The sequence below is a fragment of the Triturus cristatus genome, chromosome 7 (genome assembly GCF_964204655.1).
Source record: "Triturus cristatus chromosome 7, aTriCri1.1, whole genome shotgun sequence".
Taxonomy (NCBI): Eukaryota; Metazoa; Chordata; class Amphibia; order Caudata; family Salamandridae; genus Triturus; species Triturus cristatus.
The window spans coordinates 1,190,241,844-1,190,252,347 of record NC_140590.1 but is presented as its reverse complement, the minus strand read 5'-3'; the positions used below and the strand labels follow the sequence as shown (position 1 = coordinate 1,190,252,347).

Sequence of the window (10,504 nt, the reverse complement as noted above, 5' to 3'; positions counted from 1 at the left end):
ATGAAAGAGAGCAAGTGGTAATTCTACTGAGTCTAACGATATGCGATTAATTGAGAATAGAATGTCTGAAACCGGGCAGCATTTCTACTGATTCTTAATGTGTGGGGTGCAGATGGAAAGGCATAGTATTTAGAGAAGAAGAAGTATTGGGGAGCCAAACAGATCTCCGGATGAACCTTACATTAAGGCGTCCAGGACAGAGCTGAAGTGCACTTTTATTGAATGGTCACTGCTCATGCATGTGGAATTCTTATGACAGTTTACAGTGCTGTGGAGGTCAGGTAAATGGCCATCTGCCTGCTTGTCTACTTCTGAGTCTTCCACGATTTAGCCTGAGCAGAAGTTATTGCTACACTGATGCCACACTCCCACTCTAGTCAACAAAAATACTGAGGTTATGACCCCCTGAAGAACACAAGGGCACGTGGTGCAGATCACAGTGTACCAAGGACGTGACATATATGGTAAATAGGCAACAAGATTTAGCCTGGCTGCCATCCCCATGGTTTTCATAAATTCAAAAATATAGCTGGTAATTTCCTTAAAGTAAACAGAAAATCAGAGAAATGACAGCAAGCAGTTTCACAACTGCTAACAAATTTTAAGAAATCATCTAAGTCCCTTTCAAATATACTATCAAATAGTAGACATACTTCAATTGAAGTTACTCTGATCTGGCTCTTGTTTTAATAAGCGTCAAAAATCATCAAGAATTTATCTTAAGAGATATTGCCTGAAGCTTGAATACTAACCACTGCCTATTCATTAGCATCAAATGTGCACAGTCTTCAGATTTGCATGTAAATGAGGCTGAATGTGAATGATGCAATATTCAAATGAGCATTGATCCTTGTATGAGATAGACAAAATGTTGTGATCAAAGTGTTTGCTTTTGGTGCAATTTTGCATCTTGTTTTTATGCCTGCAGTGACACTAGTGCTGCAAACAAGATGAATCAAAATCCCGTCATGTTCACCCTATGAGTGTCAGTAACTTGAAAACTAAGCTATATATACTGCATTGATGAGTTTGAGCATTGGAGCAGAGGAAGCTCAACATAGAGGTCACTGGCTGAGTGCATTTGTTACTCCCTCACCTTAGGAAAGGTCTGAGACAAGAGCTAGTCACTTCCCTAGCAGGGATCTCCCGAGCAAGGAGAACAAGCAACCAGAAACCTGTGGCTGGCAGGTGCTGCAAAAGAGGTTGTGCTGTGGCATGTCTACTATTTCCATACCAGCTGATGCTGCTCTCCTGGTATTGGAAGTGGCTTGTGGTTGGCTTGGCTGAGTACAATGGTTGAGATGAGACAATGTCTCATTACCCAATTCAGACTACTCTTCATCTGCTCATATTTTTCCTAAATTGAATATGCATCACACACTATACTGTAAGTGCTAAGAAAAAAATGATTTGCAGTGCTTTGATTTCAGTACTTCTTTGTTGTCATCAAACAGAAACACAGAATAGATCTCATATAATAATTTCCTCAACAGCATCTTTTATTAGCATTTTCCAGGATATATTCCTCACCAAACTTCAGACAATTTTCCACTCACTTTATCAATGCACTGGACATTGATTGGGTATCCATCCTGTAACACACAGCATATAAGTCAATTTAAAACACTGTTAATGCAGAGATGAATCAAAATACTACAGAACATATGTTTAGTGTGTCTGAAACGTACTGTGTCAATCATAATAAAGTCTTTTTTTCAACTCTTCTTTCTGAGTTGCATCCAAAATATAGGGCACTTTTTCACAAAACTGAACATTTTGCAACAATTCAGACAATCGTCCTCCATTTTGTGACATTTGCTTATTGACCCTGTGCATTAACGCTACATAAGCTGTATTTTGTAAGTTTAAAACTTCTCTTCTTCCCTTTCTCCAAAAATTGCTTAATTTTGTTTTAATTGTCTGTTAGTATTACAAACATATTTTTGGCATTTACCACAAAATTCTTGATGTCAGAGACTATTCAGACAACAGTTTCCATCTCTATTAGGCATGAGACTCAAGATGTGTAGTATTTTCTCCAACTTTCAAAATGAGCTCCCCTTTATTTCATTCGTAAGATTTGGTATAGCCGGTCAGCGACTAACTTCTGTAAAGACTCAGAACCGTACATAAGTAAATATCAGGCCAATCATCAAAGGACCCGGGAGACCGACAAGTCATTGACCAACAACAAGGTGTGAAAAAAGCTAAGACTGTGAGGGCATCAATGGCATAAAGCAACTTGATAAGGTGGGTATCGGATTCGCAATATATACAGTTTAGAATATGGAGCTAGGATGCAGCAATACCAGGCTTCAAATATCAAAGAGGTGGAAGATTTTACGAGGTAAGTAGAAGTCCTAAATGAGAAAGGATTCAGAATTTCTGTATTGTTATGTTCTACAGCATTTTTAATGCAAAATTCAAAGCAACAGATATTCACCTCAGAGCAGTATCCAAAGCACAATGGAAGGAGAGACCAATGCAGAAAACTGGCAAACGTCCAGGAGGAGAGTGACGAATGATAGTCCAAAAGAGAATCAAGAAGTTCTTCGTGAATAGCATATAAAGGAGGGATTTTACAAGCAGGTCAAAAAAATATAGGCATGGAGGGGCAGGAAAACCTCTAATTAAAGACGTTTTGGTGGCATTAGGAATCATGAATATAAATATAAGCAAAGTTAAAATTTTGGTTGCATTAATTGGAGCTGGAATACAGTAAAAAATGAAAGAGAGCAAGTGGTAATTCTACTGAGTCTAACGATATGCGATTAATTGAGAATAGAATGTCTGAAACCGGGCAGCATTTCTACTGAGTCTTAATGTGTGGGGTGCAGATGGAAAGGCATAGTATTTAGAGAAGAAGAAGTATTGGGAAGCCAAACAGATCTCCGGATGAACCTTACATTAAGGCGTCCAGGACAGAGCTGAAGTGCACTTTTATTGAATGGTCACTGCTCATGCATGTGGAATTCTTATGACAGTTTACAGTGCTGTGGAGGTCAGGTAAATGGCCATCTGCCTGCTTGTCTACTTCTGAGTCTTCCACGATTTAGCCTGAGCAGAAGTTATTGCTACACTGATGCCACACTCCCACTCTAGTCAACAAAAATACTGAGGTTATGACCCCCTGAAGAACACAAGGGCACGTGGTGCAGATCACAGTGTACCAAGGACGTGACATATATGGTAAATAGGCAACAAGATTAAGCCTGGCTGCCATCCCCATGGTTTTCATAAATTCAAAAATATAGCTGGTAATTTCCTTAAAGTAAACAGAAAATCAGAGAAATGACAGCAAGCAGTTTCACAACTGCTAACAAATTTTAAGAAATCATCTAAGTCCCTTTCAAATATACTATCAAATAGTAGACATACTTCAATTGAAGTTACTCTGATCTGGCTCTTCTTTTAATAAGCGTCAAAAATCGTCAAGAATTTATCTTAAGAGATATTGCCTGAAGCTTGAATACTAACCACTGCCTATTCATTAGCATCAAATGTGCACAGTCTTCAGATTTGCATGTAAATGAGGCTGAATGTGAATGATGCAATATGCAAATGAGCATTGATCCTTGTATGAGATAGACAAAATGTTGTGATCAAAGTGTTTGCTTTTGGTGCAATTTTGCATCTTGTTTTTATGCCTGCAGTGACACTAGTGCTGCAAACAAGATGAATCAAAATCCCGTCATGTTCACCCTATGAGTGTCAGTAACTTGAAAACTAAGCAATATATACTGCATTGATGAGTTTGAGCATTGGAGCAGAGGAAGCTCAACATAGAGGTCACTGGCTGAGTGCATTTGTTACTCCCTCACCTTAGGAAAGGTCTGAGACAAGAGCTAGTCACTTCCCTAGCAGGGATCTCCCGAGCAAGGAGAACAAGCAACCAGAAACCTGTGGCTGGCAGGTGCTGCAAAAGAGGTTGTGCTGTGGCATGTCTACTATTTCCAGACCAGCTGATGCTGCTCTCCTGGTATTGGAAGTGGTTTGTGGTTGGCTTGGCTGAGTACAATGGTTGAGATGAGATAATGTCTCATTACCCAATTCAGACTACTCTTCATCTGCTCATATTTTTCCTAAATTGAATATGCATCACACACTATACTGTAAGTGCTAAGAAAAAAATGATTTGCAGTGCTTTGATTTCAGTACTTCTTTGTTGTCATCAAACAGAAACACAGAATAGATCTCATATAATAATTTCCTCAACAGCATCTTTTATTAGCATTTTCCAGGATATATTCCTCACCAAACTTCAGACAATTTTCCACTCACTTTATCAATGCACTGGACATTGATTGGGTATCCATCCTGTAACACACAGCATATAAGTCAATTTAAAACACTGTTAATGCAGAGATGAATCAAAATACTACAGAACATATGTTTAGTGTGTCTGAAACGTACTGTGTCAATCATAATAAAGTCTTTTTTTCAACTCTTCTTTCTGAGTTGCATCCAAAATATAGGGCACTTTTTCACAAAACTGAACATTTTGCAACAATTCAGACAATCGTCCTCCATTTTGTGACATTTGCTTATTGACCCTGTGCATTAACGCTACATAAGCTGTATTTTGTAAGTTTAAAACTTCTCTTCTTCCCTTTCTCCAAAAATTGCTTAATTTTGTTTTAATTGTCTGTTAGTATTTCAAACATATTTTTGGCATTTACCACAAAATTCTTGATGTCAGAGACTATTCAGACAACAGTTTCCATCTCTATTAGGCATGAGACTCAAGATGTGTAGTATTTTCTCCAACTTTCAAAATGAGCTCCCCTTTATTTCATTCATAAGATTTGGTATAGCCGGTCAGCGACTAACTTCTGTAAAGACTCAGAACCGTACATAAGTAAATATCAGGCCAATCATCAAAGGACCCGGGAGACCGACAAGTCATTGACCAACAACAAGGTGTGAAAAAAGCTAAGACTGTGAGGGCATCAATGGCATAAAGCAACTTGATAAGGTGGGTATCGGATTCGCAATATATACAGTTTAGAATATGGAGCTAGGATGCAGCAATACCAGGCTTCAAATATCAAAGAGGTGGAAGATTTTACGAGGTAAGTAGAAGTCCTAAATGAGAAAGCATTCAGAATTTCTGTATTGTTATGTTCTACAGCATTTTTAATGCAAAATTCAAAGGAACAGATATTCACCTCAGAGCAGTATCCAAAGCACAATGGAAGGAGAGACCAATGCAGAAAACTGGCTAACGTCCAGGAGGAGAGTGACGAATGATAGTCCAAAAGAGAATCAAGAAGTTCTTCGTGAATAGCATATAAAGGAGGGATTTTACAAGCAGGTCAAAAAAATATAGGCATGGAGGGGCAGGAAAACCTCTAATTAAAGGCGTTTTGGTGGCATTAGGAATCATGAATATAAATATAGGCAACGTTAAAATTTTGGTTGCATTAATTGGAGCTGGAATACAGTAAAAAATGAAAGAGAGCAAGTGGTGATTCTACTGAGTCTAACGATAAGCGATTAATTGAGAATAGAATGTCTGAAACCGGGCAGCATTTCTACTGAGTCCTAATGTGTGGGGTGCAGATGGAAAGGCAAAGTATTTAGAGAAGAAGAAGTATTGGGAAGCCAAACAGATCTCCGGATGAACCTTACATTAAGGCGTCCAGGACAGAGCTGAAGTGCACTTTTATTGAATGGTCACTGCTCATGCATGTGGAATTCTTATGACAGTTTACAGTGCTGTGGAGGTCAGGTAAATGGCCATCTGCCTGCTTGTCTACTTCTGAGTCTTCCACGATTTAGCCTGAGCAGAAGTTATTGCTACACTGATGCCACACTCCCACTCTAGACAACAAAAATACTGAGGTTATGACCCCCTGAAGAACACAAGGGCACGTGGTGCAGATCACAGTGTACCAAGGATGTGACATATATGGTAAATAGGCAACAAGATTTAGCCTGGCTGCCATCCCCATGGTTTTCATAAATTCAAAAATATAGCTGGTAATTTCCTTAAAGTAAACAGAAAATCAGAGAAATGACAGCAAGCAGTTTCACAACTGCTAACAAATTTTAAGAAATCATCTAAGTCCCTTTCAAATATACTATCAAATAGTAGACATACTTCAATTGAAGTTACTCTGATCTGGCTCTTCTTGTAATAAGCGTCAAAAATCATCAAGAATTTATCTTAAGAGATATTGCCTGAAGCTTGAATACTAACCACTGCCTATTCATTAGCATCAAATGTGCACAGTCTTCAGATTTGCATGTAAATGAGACTGAATGTGAATGATGCAATATGCAAATGAGCATTGATCCTTGTATGAGATAGACAAAATGTTGTGATCAAAGTGTTTGCTTTTGGTGCAATTTTGCATCTTGTTTTTATGCCTGCAGTGACACTAGTGCTGCAAACAAGATGAATCAAAATCCCGTCATGTTCACCCTATGAGTGTGAGTAACTTGAAAACTAAGCTATATATACTGCATTGATGAGTTTGAGCATTGGAGCAGAGGAACCTCAACATAGAGGTCACCGGCTGAGTGCATTTTTTTACTCCCTCACCTTAGGAAAGGTCTGAGACAAGAGCTAGTCAATTCCCTAGCAGGGATCTCCTGAGCAAGGAGAACAAGCAACCAGAAACCTGTGGCTGGCAGGTGCTGCAAAAGAGGTTGTGCTGTGGCATGTCTACTATTTCCAGACCAGCTGATGCTGCTCTCCTGGTATTGGAAGTGGTTTGTGGTTGGCTTGGCTGAGTACAATGGTTGAGATGAGACAATGTCTCATTACCCAATTCAGACTACTCTGCATCTGCTCATATTTTTCCTAGATTGAATATGCATCACACACTATACTGTAAGTGCTAAGAAAAAATGATTTGCAGTGCTTTGATTTCAGTACTTCTTTGTTGTCATCAAACAGAAACACAGAATAGATCTCATATAATAATTCCCTCAACAGCATCTTTTATTAGCATTTTCCTCACCAAACTTCAGACAATTTTCCACTCACTTTATCAATGCACTGGACATTGATTGGGTATCCATCCTGTAACACACAGCATATAAGTCAATTTAAAACACTGTTAATGCAGAGATGAATCAAAATACTACAGAACATATGTTTAGTGTGTCTGAAACGTACTGTGTCAATCATAATAAAGTCTTTTTTTCAACTCTTCTTTCTGAGTTGCATCCAAAATATAGGGCACTTTTTCACAAAACTGAACATTTTGCAACAATTCAGACAATCGTCCTCCATTTTGTGACATTTGCTTATTGACCCTGTGCATTAACGCTACATAAGCTGTATTTTGTAAGTTTAAAACTTCTCTTCTTCCCTTTCTCCAAAAATTGCTTAATTTTGTTTTAATTGTCTGTTAGTATTTCAAACATATTTTTGGCATTTACCACGAAATTCTTGATGTCAGAGACTATTCAGACAACAGTTTCCATCTCTAATAGGCATGAGACTCAAGATGTGTAGTATTTTCTCCAACTTTCAAAATGAGCTCCCCTTTATTTCATTCATAAGATTTGGTATAGCCGGTCAGCGACTAACTTCTGTAAAGACTCAGAACCGTACATAAGTAAATATCAGGCCAATCATCAAAGGACCCGGGAGACCGACAAGTCATTGACCAACAACAAGGTGTGAAAAAAGCTAAGACTGTGAGGGCATCAATGGCATAAAGCAACTTGATAAGGTGGGTATCGGATTCGCAATATATACAGTTTAGAATATGGAGCTAGGATGCAGCAATACCAGGCTTCAAATATCAAAGAGGTGGAAGATTTTATGAGGTAAGTAGAAGTCCTAAATGAGAAAGGATTCAGAATTTCTGTATTGTTATGTTCTACAGCATTTTTAATGCAAAATTCAAAGGAACAGATATTCACCTCAGAGCAGTATCCAAAGCACAATGGAAGGAGAGACCAATGCAGAAAACTGGCTAACGTCCAGGAGGAGAGTGACGAATGATAGTCCAAAAGAGAATCAAGAAGTTCTTCGTGAATAGCATATAAAGGAGGGATTTTACAAGCAGGTCAAAAAAATATAGGCATGGAGGGGCAGGAAAACCTCTAATTAAAGGCGTTTTGGTGGCATTAGGAATCATGAATATAAATATAAGCAAAGTTAAAATTTTGGTTGCATTAATTGGAGCTGGAATACAGTAAAAAATGAAAGAGAGCAAGTGGTAATTCTACTGAGTCTAATGATATGCGATTAATTGAGAATAGAATGTCTGAAACCGGGCAGCATTTCTACTGATTCTTAATGTGTGGGGTGCAGATGGAAAGGCATAGTATTTAGAGAAGAAGAAGTATTGGGAAGCCAAACAGACCTCAGGATGAACCTTACATTAAGGCGTCCAGGACAGAGCTGAAGTGCACTTTTATTGAATGGTCACTGCTCATGCATGTGGAATTCTTATGACAGTTTACAGTGCTGTGGAGGTCAGGTAAATGGCCATCTGCCTGCTTGTCTACTTCTGAGTCTTCCACGATTTAGCCTGAGCAGAAGTTATTGCTACACTGATGCCACACTCCCACTCTAGTCAACAAAAATACTGAGGTTATGACCCCCTGAAGAACACAAGGGCACGTGGTGCAGATCACAGTGTACCAAGGACGTGACATATATGGTAAATAGGCAACAAGATTTAGACTGGCTGCCATCCCCATGGTTTTCATAAATTCAAAAATATAGCTGGTAATTTCCTTAAAGTAAACAGAAAATCAGAGAAATGACAGCAAGCAGTTTCACAACTGCTAACAAATTTTAAGAAATCATCTAAGTCCCTTTCAAATATACTATCAAATAGTAGACATACTTCAATTGAAGTTACTCTGATCTAGCTCTTCTTTTAATAAGCGTCAAAAATCATCAAGAATTTATCTTAAGAGATATTGCCTGAAGCTTGAATACTAACCACTGCCTATTCATTAGCATAAAATGTGCACAGTCTTCAGATTTGCATGTAAATGAGGCTGAATGTGAATGATGCAATATGCAAATGAGCATTGATCCTTGTATGAGATAGACAAAATGTTGTGATCAAAGTGTTTGCTTTTGGTGCAATTTTGCATCTTGTTTTTATGCCTGCAGTGACACTAGTGCTGCAAACAAGATGAATCAAAATCCCGTCATGTTCACCCTATGAGTGTCAGTAACTTGAAAACTAAGATATATATACTGCATTGATGAGTTTGAGCATTGGAGCAGAGGAAGCTCAACATAGAGGTCACTGGCTGAGTACATTTGTTACTCCCTCACCTTAGGAAAGGTCTGAGACAAGAGCTAGTCACTTCCCTAGCAGGGATCTCCCGAGCAAGGAGAACAAGCAACCAGAAACCTGTGGCTGGCAGGTGCTGCAAAAGAGGTTGTGCTGTGGCATGTCTACTATTTCCAGACCAGCTGATGCTGCTCTCCTGGTATTGGAAGTGGTTTGTGGTTGGCTTGGCTGAGTACAATGGTTGAGATGAGACAATGTCTCATTACCCAATTCAGACTACTCTTTATCTGCTCATATTTTTCCTAAATTGAATATGCATCACACACTATACTGTAAGTGCTAAGAAAAAAATGATTTGCAGTGCTTTGATTTCAGTACTTCTTTGTTGTCATCAAACAGAAACACAGAATAGATCTCATATAATAATTTCCTCAACAGCATCTTTTATTAGCATTTTCCAGGATATATTCCTCACCAAACTTCAGACAATTTTCCACTCACTTTATCAATGCACTGGACATTGATTGGGTATCCATCCTGTAACACACAGCATATAAGTCAATTTAAAACACTGTTAATGCAGAGATGAATCAAAATACTACAGAACATATGTTTAGTGTGTCTGAAACGTACTGTGTCAATCATAATAAAGTCTTTTTTTCAACTCTTCTTTCTGAGTTGCATCCAAAATATAGGGCACTTTTTCACAAAACTGAACATTTTGCAACAATTCAGACAATCGTCTTCCATTTTGTGACATTTGCTTATTGACCCTGTGTATTAACGCTACATAAGCTGTATTTTGTAAGTTTAAAACTTCTCTTCTTCCCTTTCTCCAAAAATTGCTTAATTTTGTTTTAATTGTCTGTTAGTATTTCAAACATATTTTTGGCATTTACCACAAAATTCTTGATGTCAGAGACTATTCAGACAACAGTTTCCATCTCTATTAGGCAGGAGACTCAAGATGTGTAGTATTTTCTCCAACTTTCAAAATGAGCTCCCCTTTATTTCATTCATAAGATTTGGTATAGCCGGTCAGCGACTAACTTCTGTAAAGACTCAGAACCGTACATAAGTAAATATCAGGCCAATCATCAAAGGACCCGGGAGACCGACAAGTCATTGACCAACAACAAGGTGTGAAAAAAGCTAAGACTGTGAGGGCATCAATGGCATAAAGCAACTTGATAAGGTGGGTATCGGATTCGCAATATATACAGTTTAGAATATGGAGCTAGGATGCAGCAATACCAGGCTTCAAATATCAAAGAGGTGGAAGATTT

General features: G+C 38.4%; 4 non-coding genes across 4 annotated transcripts; all 4 read left to right on the top strand.

The window, feature by feature from the left end:
- The first annotated feature begins 1,040 nt into the window (after positions 1-1,040).
- On the top strand, positions 1,041-1,347 carry LOC146811518 (Nuclear RNase P). The gene has a single exon (XR_014967227.1).
- A 2,418-nt stretch (positions 1,348-3,765) lies between these two features.
- On the top strand, positions 3,766-4,072 carry LOC146811517 (Nuclear RNase P). The gene has a single exon (XR_014967258.1).
- A 2,418-nt stretch (positions 4,073-6,490) lies between these two features.
- LOC146811516 (Nuclear RNase P) lies at positions 6,491-6,798 on the top strand. The gene has a single exon (XR_014967294.1).
- A 2,405-nt stretch (positions 6,799-9,203) lies between these two features.
- LOC146811515 (Nuclear RNase P) lies at positions 9,204-9,510 on the top strand. Its single transcript, XR_014967257.1, has one exon.
- Positions 9,511-10,504: the final 994 nt, after the last annotated feature.